The sequence below is a fragment of the Octopus bimaculoides genome, chromosome 12, assembly GCF_046866305.1.
Source record: "Octopus bimaculoides isolate indiv1 chromosome 12, ASM4686630v1, whole genome shotgun sequence".
NCBI classification, from domain to species: domain Eukaryota; kingdom Metazoa; phylum Mollusca; class Cephalopoda; order Octopoda; family Octopodidae; genus Octopus; species Octopus bimaculoides.
The window spans coordinates 60,727,341-60,747,340 of record NC_142939.1 but is presented as its reverse complement, the minus strand read 5'-3'; the positions used below and the strand labels follow the sequence as shown (position 1 = coordinate 60,747,340).

The 20,000-nt window shown below is 35.7% G+C and overlaps 1 protein-coding gene and 1 long non-coding RNA gene across 5 annotated transcripts in view; one reads left to right on the top strand and one right to left on the bottom strand.

Annotated features, from left to right (window-relative positions):
- LOC106880106 (uncharacterized) overlaps positions 1 to 20,000 on the top strand; it is a 513,189-nt gene that overhangs the window by 365,707 nt on the left and 127,482 nt on the right. The gene's annotated exons all lie outside the window — the stretch shown is intronic.
- The window catches only part of LOC149133106 (uncharacterized), a 129,888-nt gene that overhangs the window by 13,282 nt on the left and 96,606 nt on the right, over positions 1 to 20,000 (bottom strand). The window lies entirely within an intron of this gene.

The window sequence follows — 20,000 nt, the reverse complement described above, 5'->3', positions numbered from 1 at the left end:
GGTGTGAGGGGCCAGATCTGGCCAGGTCGAACATAAAACAGATGGAACATTTGGGCCGGATACGGTCAGTTTAAATGCTAAAGGATTGAATCATAATGATGAAGACCTATGTAAGCATGTATGTATGATTGTATGTGTACGCATGTATGTGTGTATGTGTGAATGTCTGTATCCCTGCATTTATATATATATATATGTATGCATGTATGTATGAGTGTAGGTATCAATTAATTATGCTGAGTGTATATTTGCTAATATAGTATTCTTATTATTCATATACATACAATGTTTAAATTATGAATCTTGTTGCAAAATAGAAGCAAACATAAATACACTTTTTCAATATATCTTTCCAAGGGCAGAAAAATATTGGGGGAAACAACAATATTATTATTCTGTGCATATCAGGGGATATATAATTGTGTTTACTTTATAAGTAAAGTTTATTTTATAAAATTGTAGATATCTCTGCAGTGAAATTTTATGTGTGTGAGTGTGTGTTTGTGTGTTTGTGTGTGTGTGTGTTTGTGTGTGTGTGAAGGTGCATGGCCCAGTGGTTAGAGCATCGGACTCACAATCATGGGGTAATGAGTTCAATCCCCAGAGCAGGCTGCGTGTTGTGTTCTTGAACAAGACACTTTATTTCACGTTGCTCCAGTTCACTCAGCTGTAGAAATGAGTTGTGACGTCACAGGTGCCAAGCTGTATCGGCCCCTTTGCCTTTCCCTTGGATAATATCAGGGGCTTGAAGAGGGGAGGCTGGTATGCATGGGTGACTGCTGGTCTTCCATAAGCAACCTTGCCCAGACTTGGACCTGGGAGGGGAACTTTCTAGGTTCAATCCCATGGTCATTCATGACCAAAGGGGGTCTTTATATATACATGTTCACACACATATATGCAATGACACATAGACAAACAGACAGACAGACAGATAGATAGATAGATATTATCATCATTTTAACAACTACTTATTTATGTTTGTATGGAGGAGTTAGACATGATTTAGTGAGGCAGATTTTTGATGGCTGGATGTTTTTGTTGCCAATGTTCAGTTGATTCTAAATAAGATGATAGTGGAGGAACATGACTTAGTAGTTAGGGTGTTGGACTCATGATCGTAAGATTGTGGTTTCAAATCCTGGACCGGGTGACGCAATGTGTTCTTGAGTAAAACACTTCATTTCACATGGACTGGGGTAACAGTCCACTCAACTGGCAAAAAGGAGTACTCCTGCAATGGACTAGCATCCCATCCAGGTGGAGAATTTATGTGCCATGAAACTGGGAAAACAGCCCTTATGTGTCAGTATGACTCGAGAAGGTAACCTTTATCTTTACTTTTTTGAAGCAAGGTAATATTTCCCCTTGTCAGGACATGTTTTTACAGGTCTCTGGCATAAGAACAACCTCTTTCTTCCATGTCACTATTCTCAGAAGCCCTGTCACGGGTCATAAGCACTACCTTTCCTCCTGACAAAAAAGATTTAAAAACATAACAGTTTTCTGGGTCCCCAGCAATCCTAAAGATCTTCCTTTTCTCTTTGTGTTAGCCCTCAATTACAATCTTTCAGGCCAGGTTTCAGGTGTTGGTTTATCGTCAGTAAAGATTATATATTGTGTGTAAATGTAACAATATATTATAATACCAAATATAACTGTATAACAATAAGCGATGTAACAAGAGTTGGTTATCTTATTATAACCATTGGCACCATAACCATCCAATACTCCAATGCAGAATCAATAATGAGACTAACACTCTCACAGATCAACCTCAACTGTCTATTGGTTCATCTATTTATAAGACTTGTCCAATCCACTGACAGTCATGTGCGGAGGTGTCAGTTCACTTCACAACAGGTATATAAATAAATTCTTCCTTCCATCCGAATAGTCTTTGAGTCTCTATGAGGTCAGAGGGACGACTTATCTCTTCACAAGTAAGATAAAAACAAAAGCTAAAGATAAGCGGTTTCTGGTCCCTAATGACCTTAAAGTATACCCTTTCTTCTCTAATGTTATCCCTGTTTGTTTGTCTGTCTATTAGGCCCACCCTTGTTTATTTATTTTTTTTTTTTACACACGTTTTGGTTAGATTAAGTTAACACTTATAAATTCACTAGCAACCTTGACACAACTTATTCAAATCAAAATGCATTGTGTGCACTGTTGCAGTGTAAACTAAGACATGCATGCAGCTGACAGAAAATCCATGTCATTGAAAGGAAAGAAAGGGAGAAGAAAAGAAAAACCAGGAAGGAATGAAAGAAAGAAATGAAGAAAGAAAGAAATAAAGGAGGATAGAAACAGCAAAATTACAATTCCTTATTTAATAATATTATAACGGTTAAATGAAAAAAAAAGGACCATCTAATTTTAAATTGCATTTAACTACATAAAATAATTCATGCAAAAAATTATTATCATCATTGTTATTATTATCATCATCATCATCATTATTATTATTATCATTATTATTATCATCATTATTATTATTATTATTATTACTATTATTATTATTATCATCATTATTATTATTATTATTACTATTATTATTATTATCATCATTATTATTATTATTATTACTATTATTATTATTATCATCATTATTATTATTATTATTATTATTACTATTATTATTATTATCATCATTATTATTATTATTATTATTACTATTATTATTATTATTATTACTATTATTATTATTATCATCATCATCATCATCATCATCATCATTATTATTATCATTATTATTATCATTATTATTATTATTATTATATTGTTATTATTATTAATATCTGCTTATTACCTGAGGTGAATTTGTTATTGAATGAAGGTTTTTGTAAATAACATCGAAATTGAAATTTAAAATAAGGAACAGCCGACAGTGTAATTTTGTGGGGGTATTTTTTGTTTGTCTTTGTTCTTCTTAACATTCAGTGAAACAGTGCTAAAGAAATGGTTTTCCTTAAACATTCAGATTAAATTGTATTGAAAATTTCATGAAGTATTGTAAATCTCATAAAAAAATACTCAATGACAGAATTATAGCTATACACATGAACCTACATATAAGCTTCCACATGAAAATTTATATGTGTGTGTGTGTGGATATATACATATATAAAACTAGTATACATTTATACACAAAAGAGGTAACCCTAACAGGACACCTTACATGCTAAAAGGAGCAGTCAAAGCCCAAACCATATATATATATATATATATATATATATATATATATATATATATATATATATATATATAGGAAGGAATTTCAACCATGTTTCGTGGTCTGCTACTGCAACAGCTCCTTTATAGGATCCAGTTAGCTCAAGACATCATCAGGAGGAACCACGTCCGGTTTCGGCCCCTACTCCTTTCAACCTTTCAAGGTCAATAAAATAAGTACCAATTGAGCACTGGGGTAGGGTCGATGTAGCCAACATACAACCTCCCCTGAATTTGTTAGTCTTGTGCCAAAATTTGAAATCCTTATTATTATTATTATTATTATTATTATTATTATTAAGGCAACATGGCAGAATCGTTAGCATGCTGGACGAAATACTTAGCAGTATTTCACCCGTTGCTGAGTTCAAATTCTGCTGAGACCAACTTTGTGTATCATCCTTTCAGGGTCAATAAATTAAGTACCAGTAAAACACTGGGGTCGATGTAATCAACCTACCCCCTCCCCCAAAATTGCTGCCCTCGTTGCAAAATTTGAAACCATTATTATTATCATTATTATTATTCATCATTTAATGTCTTCCTTCCTTGCTGGCATGGATTGGACAGTTTGATAGGAGCTGGCCAGGCATGTTGTATTTTTAGGGTCCCCCGATCCCTTATCTGGTGGTCAATGAGGAAACTTGGGATAGAAGAATGGCTAGTGAGAGCTGTGCGAGCCATGTACAGAGATGCGGCCAGTAAGGTGAGGGTTGGAAATGAGTACAGCAATGAATTCCGGGTAGAGGTAGGGGTCCACCAAGGTTCCGTCCTCAGCCCCCTATTATTTACCATAGTCCTCCAGGCAATCACAGAGGAGTTCAAGACAGGTTGCCCCTGGGAGCTCCTCTATGCTGATGACCTTGCCCTAATTGCGGAGTCACTATCAGAACTAGAGGAGAAGTTTCAGGTGTGGAAGCAAGGTCTAGAATTGAAGGGCCTTAGAGTCAACCTAGCTAAAACCAAAATCCTAATAAGTAAGAAGGTAGATAAAACACAAACCCCTTCAGGTAGATGGCCCTGCTCAGTATGTAGAAAAGGAGTAGGTAGTAACTCTATAAGATGTACCCGGTGCAAGCTATGGACACATAAGAGGTGCAGCAACATCAAAGGCAGGTTAACTAGCAAGTTAGTTTTTGTTTGTGGCAGATGTTCAGGTGCAATAAAGACTGCAAACAAACAGGAAACAACTTCTATCTCATTCCAGGGTGAAAAACTAGAGGTAGTCGATAGCTTCCGCTATCTGGGCGACCAAGTTAGTAGTGGGGGTGGGTGCGCTGAAAGTGTAGCTGCTAGAATAAGAATAGCCTGGGCAAAGTTTAGAGAGCTCTTACCCCTGCTGGCGACAAAGGGACTCTCACTCAGAGTAAAAGGCAGACTGTATGACGCATGCGTACGAACAACCATGCTACATGGCAGTGAAACATGGGCTGTAACTGCTGAGGACATACGTAAGCTCGCAAGGAATGAAGCCAGTATGCTCCGTTGGATGTGTAATGTCAATGTGAATACCCGTCAGAGTGTAAGTATCTTGAGAGAAAAGCTGAACATTAGAAGCATCAGTTGTGGCGTGCAAGAGAGACGATTGCGCTGGTATGGACATGTGGTGAGAATGGAGGAGGATAGCTGCGTGAAAAAGTGCCACACCCTAACAGTTGAGGGAACCCGTGGAAGAGGTAGGCCCAGGAAGACCTGGGCTGAGGTGGTGAGGCAAGACCTTCGTACATTGGGCCTCACCGAGGCGATGACTACGGACCGAGACCTTTGGAAATGGGCTGTGCGTGAGAAGACCCGGCAAGCCAAGTAAGATCGTTGCCAGTGCCCCTGGACTGGTTCTTGTGCGGGTGGCACATGAGATGCACCATTTTGAGCGTGGCCGTTGCCAGTACCGCCTGACTGGCTCCTGTAGGATTTTCGAGCGAGATCGTTGCCAGTGCCCCTGGACTGGCTTGTGCGGGTGGCACATAAAAGACACCATTTCGAGCGTGGCCGTTTTCGTGCGGGTGACACGTAAAAGCACCCACTACACTCTCTGAGTGGTTGGCGTTAGGAAGGGCATCCAGCTGTAGAAACTCTGCCAAATCAGACTGGAGCCTGGTGTTGCCATCCGGTTTCACCAGTCCTCAGTCAAATCGTCCAACCCATGCTAGCATGGAAAGCGGACGTTAAACGATGATGATGATGATGATGATGATAATAACATTGAGCCGGAATTTGGAACCAATATTTCAAGCTTTATTCAGAATTTAATTCTTCCTAATTTGGTATGAAGACTGAATTAAACACCAAAATACACGAAATGATTTCCAAAAATTTCTACCATTCCTATTCCAAGTTTCTTTCTTTTAGCTCCTCTCATCATTTCCACTCTGCTAAATTAAGCATTTAATCTCATTTTGATTCAATGAAATATCTCAGCAAATATTCCTGGCACCAACATAGCTTCTTTAGTTAATCAACAATTGATATTCTATTTGTTTCTCTTGCCCGAGGGAAGTTTCTTACAACACAGGATGACAAAATCCATTTTAACCCTTTAGATACCAACCTGTCTGAGACAATCCCTAGTTCTATGATGTAAGCTCCTTGTTTTGAAGTCATCTAAATCAAAACTTTCCATCGAAATTTGATGCTAACCCTTTGAATACTACCCCCCCCCCCCGGGGGGGGAACTACCCTAGTTTTATATTACTAACCTCATGTTTTAAAGTTATCAAAATTAAATCTTTCCATCAAAATTTAATGTTGATTTTTGTCTCAAATATCATCTTATCACCTTTTAACATGTTTTCTATACCAATGCTCCAGAGACCTGCACCAAATGCCACTGTTTGCCTTCACGTGGTTTCTATGGCTGGATACCCTTTTCTAACACCTTGATAATGAGAAAATTATTTTTAAAAATACTTCATTATTTTCAAAATTAGTTGAAACCGAAATGTTTTCAACAGAAATATGATATCAAAAGGCTTAAAGAGATCTAAATTAGAACCTTCCATCCAAATTTTATGTCAATTTATGTTTCAAACACCAGTTTCTTAATGACAAAATTATTCTATTAAATTCTTCGTTATCTTAAAAATTAATTGAAACAAAGGCAGCGTATTTCAACAGAAATACAGAATCAAAAGGGTTAAATAGATCTAAATTAAAACTCTCCATCAAAATTTCATGTTAATTTGTTTCAAACACCAGCTTATTTTACTAAATTCTTCACTATTTTAAAATTAATTGAAACAAAAGCAGTGTACGTCTTCAGAAATATGATATCAAAACGGTTAATTTCCTTCCATCCTTATGACATCAGACTGGCAGCCTCTTTTGATTTCCTTGTCAAGTGCTATGTGCCTATCAGAGAATTTTTATTGGAGAATACAAAGATGGACACCTGTGGCCTTCATTCTCATATTCTTTTACATGACTACATGACCTCATCTTGTTAGTTTAAATACAGAGAAGTTTGTCACATCTGCCAGGGCACTAAAAATATGATCTGCAGCCATTGCTTGCAAACAAGTATGTCTTGGTACCATGTTTTCACTAATTGCTGTAAATGCCAGTGTAGTTCCAAGCAGACAAGGACACCTTCTCAGTCAGTTCTTCCACACTTGACCCAGTGGGGACATCCTGGATGTGACAGCTGAAGAGAAAGGGGGAAGCACTAGCACTTGACCAGGCTTAAACAATGTGAAATAAAGTGCCTTAGTCAAGAAGACAACACACTGCTTGATGCTGGAATTAAACATACAACCATATGAATTTGAGCCCAACACATCATCATCATTTAATGTCCACCTTCTTTGCTGGCATGGGTTGGATGGTTTGACAGGAGCTGGCCAAGCAGGAGACAGCACCAAACTTGTGTGTGTGTTTTGGCATGGTTTTTATGGCTGGATGCCCTTCCTAACACCAACTACCCAAGCCATTAAACCATGCATCATCATATATGGATTGTAAAGAGCTGGAATGACTACCATAAAGTATTTTGTCCAACGCTCAAATGATCCTACCGATCTGCGATCCTGGTGAGATCTTTATTTTATTGATGAGGCAAAATGAAGGACAAAAGATGAGTTCAGCAGGTTTGAAATCAAAACCTTAGGATGTGAATTTTGATAGAATTTGATTGCTATTTCTAGCAAGCCTTGCAATCCTACAGAGCAGTGGTTCTCAACCATTTCTCACCTCTAGACCCTTTTGATTCCTATTTTACTCAAATGAACCCTAATAACTAATCATTGTCTTAAAAATCCTATCATATAGACACAGGAGTGGCTGTGTGGTAATTAGCTTGCTTACCAACTGCATGGTTTCAGGTTCAGTCCCATTGCATGGCACCTTGGGCAAGTGTCTTCTACTATAGCCTCGGGCCAACCAAAACCTTGTGAGTGAATTTGGTGAGTGAAACTGAAAGAAGCCCACTGTATATATGCATATATATGTATGTGTGTGTCTAGGTTTGTGTGTCCCCCAAAAACATCGCTTGACAACCGATGCTGGTGTGTTTACGTCTCCACATCTTAGTGGTTTGGCAAGAGAGATCAATAGAATAAGTACTAGGCTTTAGTTCTGGAGTCGATTTGCTCCACTAAAGGCAGTGCTCCAGCATGGCTGCAGTCAAATGACTGAAACAATTAAAAGAATAAAAGAATACATATATATATATATATATATATATATATATATATATATACGTAAACATATCAAAATAAGGAAATGGCAACGATTCTAATTTTTTAAATAGAATTTCTTGAAGAGATGTCATTTATCCTTGTTTCCAATCCCTTGTCTTTTATATTGACTTCGCCAGTATTATGTTAATGTCAAGCATGATCAGTGGGTATACTGATTATAGAAAATAATCTAATATCAGAGAATATAAGACCCTGTAATGGAAAAAAAAATGGCCATTTAGTGCATGTGAGAATCAAAGCCATAACTCTTATTATCACTTCCTTCTTATACTAATGTCAATTTTTCTCTGTTATGGGGGCTTATATGCCCTCATGTTAGACTATTTTCTACAGTCCATATTCAGAGAAGGCTTATAATTCTATGTACATATGTGTGTGTGCCTGTGTAGGTGTGTGTAGGTATGTGTGTATGTGTGTGTGTGTGTTTGAGTTTGTTTTCCACCACCACCTGACAACCAGTGTTGGTTTGTTTACACCCTTGTAACTTAGCAATTCAGCAAAAGGGATCAATAGGATAAGTACTAGATTTTTAAAATAAGTACTGGGGTCATTTTGGTTGACTGAATCCTTCAAGGTGGTGCCCCATCATGGCCACAGTCTAACGGCTGAAACTAGTAAATTATAAAAGGTTTCTCTTCGTGATGTTGTATTATTATATTTAATTTTATGGCAGTAAGCTGGCAGAATCGTTAGCATGCTGGAAGAAATGCTTAGCAGTATTTCTCCCATTGCTATGTTCTGAGTTCAAATTCTACCAAGGTTAACTTTGCCTTTCATCCTTTCGGGATCAATAAATTAAGTACCAGTTACGTACTGGGTCGATGTAATCAACTTAATCCCTTTGTCTGTCCTTGTTTGTCCCCTCTATGTTTAGCCCCTTGTGGGCAATAAAGAAATAAGAAAGGTTTATTATTATTATTATTATTGAGTGAGAAAGCAGTGCATGCCATCAAAGTGACACTGGGGTACAAATATACAAAGCCCAATATACCCCTCATGACTACAGTCTGATAAGGGTACACCATGCACATGCATCACAACCATATGTGTGGGACATGGTGATCTTATATCAAGATAAACAGTGCATGACTTTGCAGATGGGGGCCCAGTTAAAATTTTCTTCAGGTCGAGTAGCCCATCCTGCTCAAATGGTCCCTGAATAAGGTTTGTTTAAGGATGATGAACGAAACACCCATGTTTCCAAAGATGAATTATTCAAACCCCAAAGAATTCTTCTTAACACATGGCTATGATGCTCCCCCACTACTTCTGCTCATGATCAGAGATGCACATATCGTCAGCCACCAAGGGACATGCTCAACTGGTTAAGGTCAAACAACAGACAAGCAAATCTATGGTATTAAGCAGAATATTTGCTGTAGCCCATCTTTCATATCAAGACAAAATATGTACATGATAACACTTCCAATCAGTTAAGATCAAAAGCCATGAGAGCCACTGCCTGGTACTTCATCAGGGCATATCATCATCATTCTTATTATGATTATTATTATTATTATTATTATTATTATTATTATTATTATATGTGTTGTAGCATTTTCATTATAACATAACCTTGTCAGCAGATTTTTTTTTTAGGACCAGTTCATTGAGTTCCATCATAAACAACATAATCCTTCGTGAATCGCATTTATCCATAGCTAGAAATCATTTATCTAATCTAAAAGTTCTATTTAATTTGTTTTAATCCTTGCCCTGGGTCTGTTCCAAGTAGGATTAACTGGGTTTACCCAACAACAATGATCATTGAATGAAAACCAAGTTTTCATTATCTTTCATTATCCAACAAAAATATTTCATTCTAAATTCTTGACAATTATGATTTCTGATGAAAGGTTTTCCATAAATCTTACCACTGAAACTAAAATGTCCCAGGTAGGGAATAAGTTTTCCTTAACTGATTAAATAAATTTATCTATTTTGAAATGACTTTAAATTTTGGTTTAACTTTTGTTCATTTGTCCTTAAAAGTTTTTCTTCTAAGTATTTTTCTAAAACATTTGTATCAAAATAATTAAAAGTTTGACAAACATTAATGAGGAATATTTTGATCTTGCCTAGAACAGATGATTGATGTGAGTATCAAATTTTAATTTAAACCCTCAGAACCAAACCAGCTGAAAAATTACCCCACAATTCACATATTGCCCATCACTGCATACCTTTCAAATATGTCTTAAAGTTTAAACTCAGCACCTCAGCCATGCAACAATTCCAGCTAATTTGTAGTACCGGTCCCATCTACACTCATACCTTGTGTCTGATGCAGTTCTTTATTTTTTAACCCTTCTTACAATATTCCCCCAAGCAACACCTCTCTTGATAAATTTTGGTAGATGTGTCCTGTTAATTTAACTGTCATGATTCACAAACTTCTGGCTTCTGGTATTTGTTTCCCCATTGATAAAAATCAGCTTCAAATATAGCCTAAATCTTACTCCCACATGATGTGTACCCCACACTACTCCACAAAAATTCCTCCTCGTGAAGCTTCTTGAACTGAATTCTCTATTGTTTGTATTTGTAGCTTATAGTAAACACACCACACTCACTCACTGATATTTCTTATGTTTCTGTGCAGAAGTACATTATTTTGCTAATATTTTTTTCCTCTCTTATTTACTTTCACTGTTTTCGTCACCAATTTTGTATATGATAATGAAAATAATGAGCTTATACACATGGTGCTCGGATGCACGACACCACATTGGGAAATCATAAAAGCGAGCACAGAAAACAGCAATAAGTCAAGTTAAGAAAGGCACCAATGATAGCCTAAAGTGCCTATGCACCATTTCCTTTTTATGGCTGTTTTATGGTTCACTTTTCTGTCTTATTTAGTCTTATTCTGTGTACTGTACATGCACTTTTGGCTTCATTGCTGTCACTGGTTTTGTCACCGATTTTGCAAATGATAATGAAAATAATGAGTTTATTGTATACAGTGTTCTGGTGCACAACAACAATTGATCAGAAAAGGGTAGAAGAAGGGACAGAAAGCAGCAGAAAATCAAAGAACAACAGCAATGAAAGCTAAAAGTACATGTACTGTTCAAAGAATAAAACACAAGAAGACACATCTTCATCATTGTCATCATGATCATCATTTAATGTTCATTTTCCATGCTGGCATGGGTCGGATGGCTTGACAGGAACTGGCTCAGGCTTTATGGCTGTTTTAGCATGGTTTTTATGGCTGGATACCCTTCCAAATGCCAACCTCTTTACAGAATGTACTGGGTGCTTTTAAGTAGCACCAGACAGGTGCTTTTACATGGAACCAGTACAGGTGCTTTTTACTTGGTGCCAGCACCCACAAGCCCACAAGATTAGGAATGCTCAGCTGACAAGAGACACAGGGGGCTTGCCTGTATGCAACACCCACATTTCTCAGAAATGTGAAAAGTAAAAGCACATTAAAGAGAATTTTTGAAAGATGCAGTGTTTTCACAGCTAACAACAGACAGACATAGTTTATTCGATGCTTTTGCCATTCTGAAAAGGAAAAACTGAATAAAAAAATTATTTTGAGGAAAACAATTTCTGGAAATGGAATAGACAGGACAAGACCAGAGTAGAGACATGAAGAACAGAAAGTCACTGAAGAGGTCACATAATGTGTGACAAAAGAATTGTGATAATAAAGTTAAAATGAAGATCAAATAAATAATGTATTTGGTGTTGACTTATAAGATTAAACCTTTCAAAGTTGTGTCACAGTATGGCTGCTATCCAATGACTGAGACAGGTAAAAGGTACAAAATAAATGACAATACCTTAGTGCACACAGCAGGATTGAATGATAATGAAGTTTACTATGCCATGGCTCCACATCCAGTCCCACGTGTAGCATCTTGGGCAAATGTCAGTTGATTCCTAACCTTCTGAATGAAACTGAGTGGAGAGAAAATGCTTGGGAATGTATAAGTAAAATAATTAAAAAGTCTGACCTTGTCATGCACTCTGCTATGCTGATTATATCTAAGAATTAGAATTGTATAAATTCTTTAGTGTTTAAACCAGCCATACCTGGCCCAAATATTCTATACATTTTAAGTCCAAAACAGTCAGATCCAGTTTCCTACACCTTTCATAGGATATCATCCTAGAAATAAACAATTACATCATCAAAATTTTGAAAACTATGGGAAATTGGATGAGTAATAAAAGACGATATGAACAAACAAGCATTATATTTGACAGTGTACTAAATAATAAAAGAGTAATGAATACTAAAGGAGAGACTCACTGTCACTGCCCCGACCAGATATGAATCATTGTTGAAGGAATGCACCATGGATTACAAGACCAAGTGAAAAATCATGGAGAAGTACAAAATTTATTTTAACAGTAGCAGAAAGTTTGTGTTTGTATGTATGTATTTACGTATGCATACATGTACATATATACATATGCATGTATCTGTTTATATGTTTTCTTCCTGGAAACAAGGAGCTGGTCTCTATGTGTGTGTATGTGTGTGTGTATACAGATACATACATAGATATCAATGTATATGATTATATGTGTGTGTATATATATCCCTTACATTTATATCTGTTTAAATTCTTCCTATATATGTGTGTATGTGTGTTGTATGTGTATATTTATGTATGAATGTATATATGTAAATATATATATGTGTGTATATATTCCATTTGTTCTTTGAGAATTCGTCCTGGAAGGAAGAAGAGGATTTCACTCTATGTCTCTATTCATGTGTGTATAACATATGTATATTACATGTCTGCATGTGTGTATGTATTATATACACACATGTTTGTATGTGTAAAAAACATTATGTACATATATATGTATGCATGTATGTATATGCGTATGTATATACACAAGTGTGTATATATGTGTGTCTGTGAGTGTATGTATGTATGTATGTATATGTGTATGTATGAATGCATGCATGTATGTATGTATGTAAGTGTGTATGTATGTACATAAGTACATATATACGTATGTATGTATATATTGTTAACAACTAAAGGTGGTGCTCCAGCATGGCTGCAGTCAAATGACTGAAACAAATAAAATAGTAAACGAGTAAAAGAGTAAACGAGTAACTATGGATCTGTTTTAGTGATGGATTTTTCTTTACATTACCTGTGGTGCCAGGTAACTACAGGTTTCCATTAACTCATAAATACATAGCTTGAAGAAAACATTCAAACAATTTACATTTTTGTATAAATAAATGTCGACATTGCATGCACAGCAATAGTTTTCACCTTCATTAATAGCTCATACCTAGAGAAAAATTCCTATCCTTTTTACATTACAAGCAGCAGATTATACACAAACATGATATGATACGCTGCATAGACACAATATTAAACACCAGTAAAATATTCCCCATGTAGGACCATGACAAAACCAAATAGAAATATATAGCTAAAATACACTTTCTTTATATATATATATATATATATATATATATATATGTATGTATGTGTGTGTATATATATATATAATTATATATATATATATATATCTATATATATATAATTATATATATATATATATATATATATATATATATATATATATATATAATATAATTTTATATATATATATATATATATAATTATATATATATAATATATGCATGCATACTCACACACACATGCATATATATATGTATATGTATATAAAGAGAAACAGGCAGGCACAAAGAGAGCTGCTGCATGATACAAGCCATTAATATAAATTATAAATTGTAAACGTTATTGTTAATAGTAATTTTTCAGACTATTAACATCTTCTTTCGAGATGAAAGTATTTTTTCATAAATTTGATCTCGATCTCAAAGCTACGTTTCAATTGGTTGGATCTATTTCTTGTCATCTGATGTCCTGTTCCTGGTTCTATGCATATTATCTCGACTGGTATTTAAAGTAGGAACATTTATGTCTATGGTGACATGATATATACTATTATATAATAATAATAATAATAATAATAAAAATAATAATAATGATAATAATAATAATAATAATAATAATAATAATCATTTCTGCTATAGGCACAAGGCCTGAAATTTGGTGAGAGGAGACTAGTTGATTACATCAACCCCAGTGTTTCATTGGTATTTAATTTATCGACACTGAGAGAATGCAAGGCAAAGTCAGCCTCGGCATCTTTTGAACTCAGAACAAAAAAACAGATGAAATGCCACTAAGCCCAGCATGCTAAATAATAATGATAATAATAATAATAATAATAATAATAATAAGAGCATTACAGCAAGCCACAGCACATACCCAAGGCACACAGAGCTGCGCTCGGTAGTGAAGTGAAAGCAAGTTATAAAAATAAAACTACTGAATAATAATAATAATAATAATAATAATAATAATAATAATAACAATAATAATAATGATAATACATAAAAATTTTGGCACAAGGCCAGCAATTTCAAGAGCGTGAGCTAGTCAATTACATCAACCCCGGTGATCAGCGCCTGTATGTATGTATGTATGTATGTATGTATGTATGTATGTATGTATGTATGTATTTATCTATATTGAAAGTCAGGGTACAATATGTATCTGTTTGTTTGAAAGAATAGTTAAGACTCTCCAAAACCACACATCTCTCACTATATATAAACAAGAATGGAGAATGTAGCAAATATATTTTTAAAAAACGGTCATCCCCTTTCATAAAACTACAAAGAGGAGGATAGATAGCCGAGTATCAGTTGATTTTGCTTTCTCCGCCAAATTGACACTTAAAGCTCATCAGCTAGGCTTACTGTGTGAACTGTTTTAAAAAATATATTTACCTCTCTGTGCATGTTTGTTCAGCTGAAGGCCCCACGACTTCCAAACAAACAGCAGCGAGCAAGTATAAATTCAAAATTCAAATAAGTTATCATTATCTTCAAAAAAATAATGATAAAGTGACCAGCAAACATAATCCAAACAGGCAAAATATAAATTAAAAGTCAGGGTACAATATGTACCCATTTACTTGAAAGAAGAGTTAAAATTCTCCTAAACCACGTTTCTCTCGCTATATATAAACACACACAGAGAATGTAGTAAATATGTGTTTACATATAGTGAGAGATACGTGGCTTTGGAGAGTTTTAATGTTTAATATATATCTTGCATATTTCAAGTATGTTTTTGGCTACTTTATCATTATTTTTTTTAAAGATAATGAAAACTTATTTCAATTTTGAATTTATATATTTATTTATATATATTTTTTTTTCTTTTTTCTTTTTCTGCTGCACTTTTCAAGCCTAGCCAGGCTCATGGGTCCAGTTTCCCGGTTTCTATCGCGTACATGTCCCCCACTCCCAGGTGGACGGGACACCAGTCCATCGCAACTTTACTCAGGAAACAGGAAGAAAGAGTGAGAGAAAGTTGGGGCAAAAGAGTACAACAGGGGTCACCACCACCCCCTGCCGGAGCTTCATGGAGCTTTAGGTGTTTTTGCTCAATAAACACACACAACACCTGGTCTGGGATTCGAAACCACAATCCTCCAACTGCGAGTCTACTGCCCTAACCACTGCACCATTGCGCCTCTACACACACACACACACACATATATATATATGTATATATACATATGTATGTATGTATGTGTATGTGTGTTTGTATGTATATGCATATGTATGTATCAATGTGTGTCTCTATGTGTTTCTACCCCACCACTGCCCGACAACTAGTGCTGATTTGTTCACACCCCCATAACTTAACGATATGGCAAAAAGAGACTGACAGAGTAAATACCAGGCTTAAAAATAGGCACTGGGGTTGATTTGTCCAAATAAACTCTTCAAGGCAGTGCCCCAGCATGGCCACAATCTAATGATTGAAAGAAGTAAAAGCTAAAACATAAACTATGTTGACAGACAACATAGAGACATCTCCTCATTAGTCTGACATTTTATGATTGTGGTTTTTAGGAAACGAGAGCAAAAGATCCGCAGCTATGAGACAGGAATAATTTTTGTATTAACTACTGGAATCATAACATAAGTTTCTGAGAAAAGTTGATCAAAATTGAATTTGTAAAGTTAGATAACAGCATCACCATCATCATCATTATCATCATCATCATCTTCAAAGTTGAATCGCAATTAATTTCATAAAGTTAGAAGACATCATAGCAATTAGGTCGTGTCTGAAAATTAATTACACTTGTACAGGGTAAAAAAAAAACAACAAAAAAAAACAGGAAAGTAGAATGATATGAATTTGTAATGAAAGTTACCTTTCACAGACGTAAAATGAAAGAGATATCAAAATACCTGAGACTATTGGAAATGACAGGTAAGATAGTATAGGATCAAATTATAAGGAAATATTACATACACACACAGACACACACATATATATATATATATATATGTATATGTATAGATATATATAGATATGAATGTATAGATATATATAAATATGAATGTATAGATATATATACATGTATATATACATATATATATATATGTGTGTGTATACATATGTGTCTGTGCCTTCTGATGCCCCCACCCCATGCCACACCACACTAATTATTTTTCTCTATTGGCTCCTGAAGTTTAAAAAGCAAAGTCAACCTTGGCAGGATTTGAACTCAGAACCTAAGGTAGAGAAATAAATGCCACAACTGAAATTATCCCTCATTCTGTTGATTCTGCCAATCCAGTGATGTTTCTTGGCAACGTTACCAATACAATAATGGCAGTCTTGTAATACATTAACAAAAATGTATTGCTTTGATGTCTCAGAGTAGAAGAATATGGTAATTAGTCACAGAACATTACTGCAGCACCAGACATATTTATCACATGATAGATAACTAATCAAACATTTGTTAGTGCAAGCTAACGATGAGGTTTCTCTATCATTGGTTGATCTGTTAAATAGAGCAGCCAAATGCCTTTCAAAAGACTCATCACTATTCTTTTATTTATTTTTTCTTCTTTTACTTGTTTCAGTCATTTGACTGTGACCATGCTGGAACATCGCCTTTAGTGAAGCAAATCGACTCCAGGACTTATTCTCTGTAAGCCTAGTACTTATTCTATTGGTCTCTTTTGCTGTTATCGGTTATCAAGCGATGTTGGGGGGACAAGCACAGGCACACACACATATACATAAATGTGTCTGTATATATATATATATATATATATATATATACATATATGTATATATGTATATATATATGACGGGCTTCTTTCAGTTTCTGTCTACCAAATCCACTCACACGGCTTTGGTCAGCCCAAGGCTATAGTAGAAGACACTTGCCCAAGGTGCCACACAGTGGAACTGAACCCAGAACCATGTGGTTTGTAGGCAAGCTACTTACCACACAGCTACTCCTACGCTTATATATATATACAACAGGTTTCTTTCAGTTTTTGTCTACCAAATCACAAGGCTTTGGTCGGCCCAAGGCTATAGAAGACACTTGCCCAAGATGCCACACAATGAGACTGAGCCCAGAACCATGTGGTTGGGAAGTAAGATTCTTACCACACACATATATATATGTATGTGTGCGTATATGTTTGTGTGTCTGTGTTTGTCCCCCCAACATCGCTTGACAACCGATGGTGGTGTATTTACGGCCCCCGTAACTTAGCGGTTTGGCAAAAAGAGACCGATAGAATAAGTACTAGGCATCCAAAGAATAAGTCCTGGGGTCGATTTGCTCGACTAAAGGCGGTGCTCCAGCATGGCCACAGTCAAATGACTGAAACAAGTAAAAGAGTAAAAGAGTATGTGTGTGTGTGTGTGTGTATGTATGTATACATGTATGTGTGTATATATACATACAGACATATACACACACGCACATATACACACATACACGCGCACACATACACACACACATATACTCTTCTTCTACATTCTTTTTTGCACTTCAGCCCAAAACAAGATTCCATACCATTCTAAAGAGCTGAAATTATTGGAGCTTTTACTGCTCTCTCTTTCTCAAGCAATGTCTACCAGAATCTTGCTGTCAAGTTAACAAACTGCAGTTTTAGCAATAAAGTCTGCCAGTTAAGTTGCTAATCTCAAAGAGAAATCCAAGACATTTGTCACCATTTCAATAAAATTAGAATAGAAAGAGATAGAATGAGATAGAAAGGGGGAGGAAGGGGAGGAGATAGCGAGAGGGAGAAGGGAGAGAGGGAGACTAAGATAAAACAATTGAAGAAGATATTTGAAAAAAACAACAAAATAACTAAAAAAAAAACAACGTATTGTGATAAAAAAAAAAGTACAGAAAAAAAGCAGACTAAACTATTGCCAGATCAGAACTGAAAATAAAATAGGAAAATTGAGCAGTAGACACCATTCTTTATTTGGTAGTTTGTATGATATGTGTGTGTGTGTAGAACATGTCTTCATTATAGTGCTGTGTTTTCATGATGATGTTGCATTTATGTATAATGTGCTTTAATCATAATGTTGTTTAATTATAATACAATGTCCTTTTGTATTAATGTTGTATTTTGATTATAATGTTGTGTTTTCATTATAATGCTGTCTTAATGAGTAAGGTTGTGTCTTCATATATAATGTGTCTTCATTATAATGCTATCTTTATTATAATGCTGTATTCATTATATTTCATTACAGTGTTGTAGTAATTGTATCTTGATTATAATGTGTGTGTGTGTGTGTGTGTGTGTATACAGGGTGCAGTGAATAAAATGTCGTCTAAATTACACAAAAATGAAAATAACACTGACATCTCATTTCAACAGATATATTTACCAAATTTACATAAAAATATCTTTAAATACTAAAGAGTAAATTAATTCAATAAAATCGCTATTAGCTTCAGCCATAGCCTCCAGATGACTTTGGAATCTCCTGCAACTCTTCTGGGCGATCTCCTTGTTTTAGTTGGTGAATGCTGCCATAATCCTTGCCTTCACTTCATTTTTGGTGTTACAAGCAGTTTTCTTGGTTTCTCACTCAACTGCACCCCACACATAATAATCAAGGGGGTTGCAGTCCGGAGAGTTAGGTGGCCAGATGTTAGGGGTAATGTGGTCGCAGAAATTGTCTGACAGCCATGACTGGATCTTCCTGCTTGTGTGGCATGGAGCAGAGTCTTGCTGCCAGACATAAGGTTTTCCAACAGCTACCCTCTAAACCCAGGACAGCACTACCTCCTGCAGGCACTTGATGTAGGCCTCTGTGTTGAATTTGAGGCCATGTGTGAGCATGAGTGCTATTAAATGGTACTAGCACGAGTACCTTTTACATGGCACCAGCATGATGTGACACCATATGTACATATGTATATATATATATATATATATATATATATATATATATATATATATATATATATATATAAAACAAATAAAAAATGAGTATATGCATATATACGTACAGGTATGTGCATACCTATGTCTTCTTGTATATATAGGTGCATATCTGGGTACAGGACATTGCAAACAAAACGTAGACAAGAAAATAATAATAACCAGAGTACAGAAAACACACAGGCCACGTAGAGAACATTTTCCTTCATCAGCTACCCCCATTTTAACACCGGCATTTCGAAGAGGAGGGCAGGACGCATTGTTAAAATGGCTCTTCCCATGGACCGCAAAGTAAATTTGTATGCACAAATTAAACTTGTGCCATGGAGGAATGTAGTGGCGGACAAAAAACAAGACAGGAAAACAAACGGGAAAGGCTATGCGGCCAGACGTGAAAAATTATGTGTATATGAATGCTGTGAGGCACGAACTGAAAGCGGGATGAAGTAAGTTCGTGTGTTTGCTCGGCGAAAGCCAAGGAAGAAAAGGATTAGTGACTGGAAACATGTGACCAGATAAAGATAGTTATGGCTGGTTTATGAGATTACTCTGGGGTCCACGTCCATAGAGTGTCTAGCTTTATGACATCTCTTCAGACCCTAATAGTCAGTGGCTGATAACCTCTCTTTGAAGGAGTGAAACCCAGGGCAATCCCATAAACCAGCCATAACTATCTTTATCAAATTACTCTACTGCTCTATAACTTAGAGTGTGCTTCTCTTTCGGATTTATGATTTACT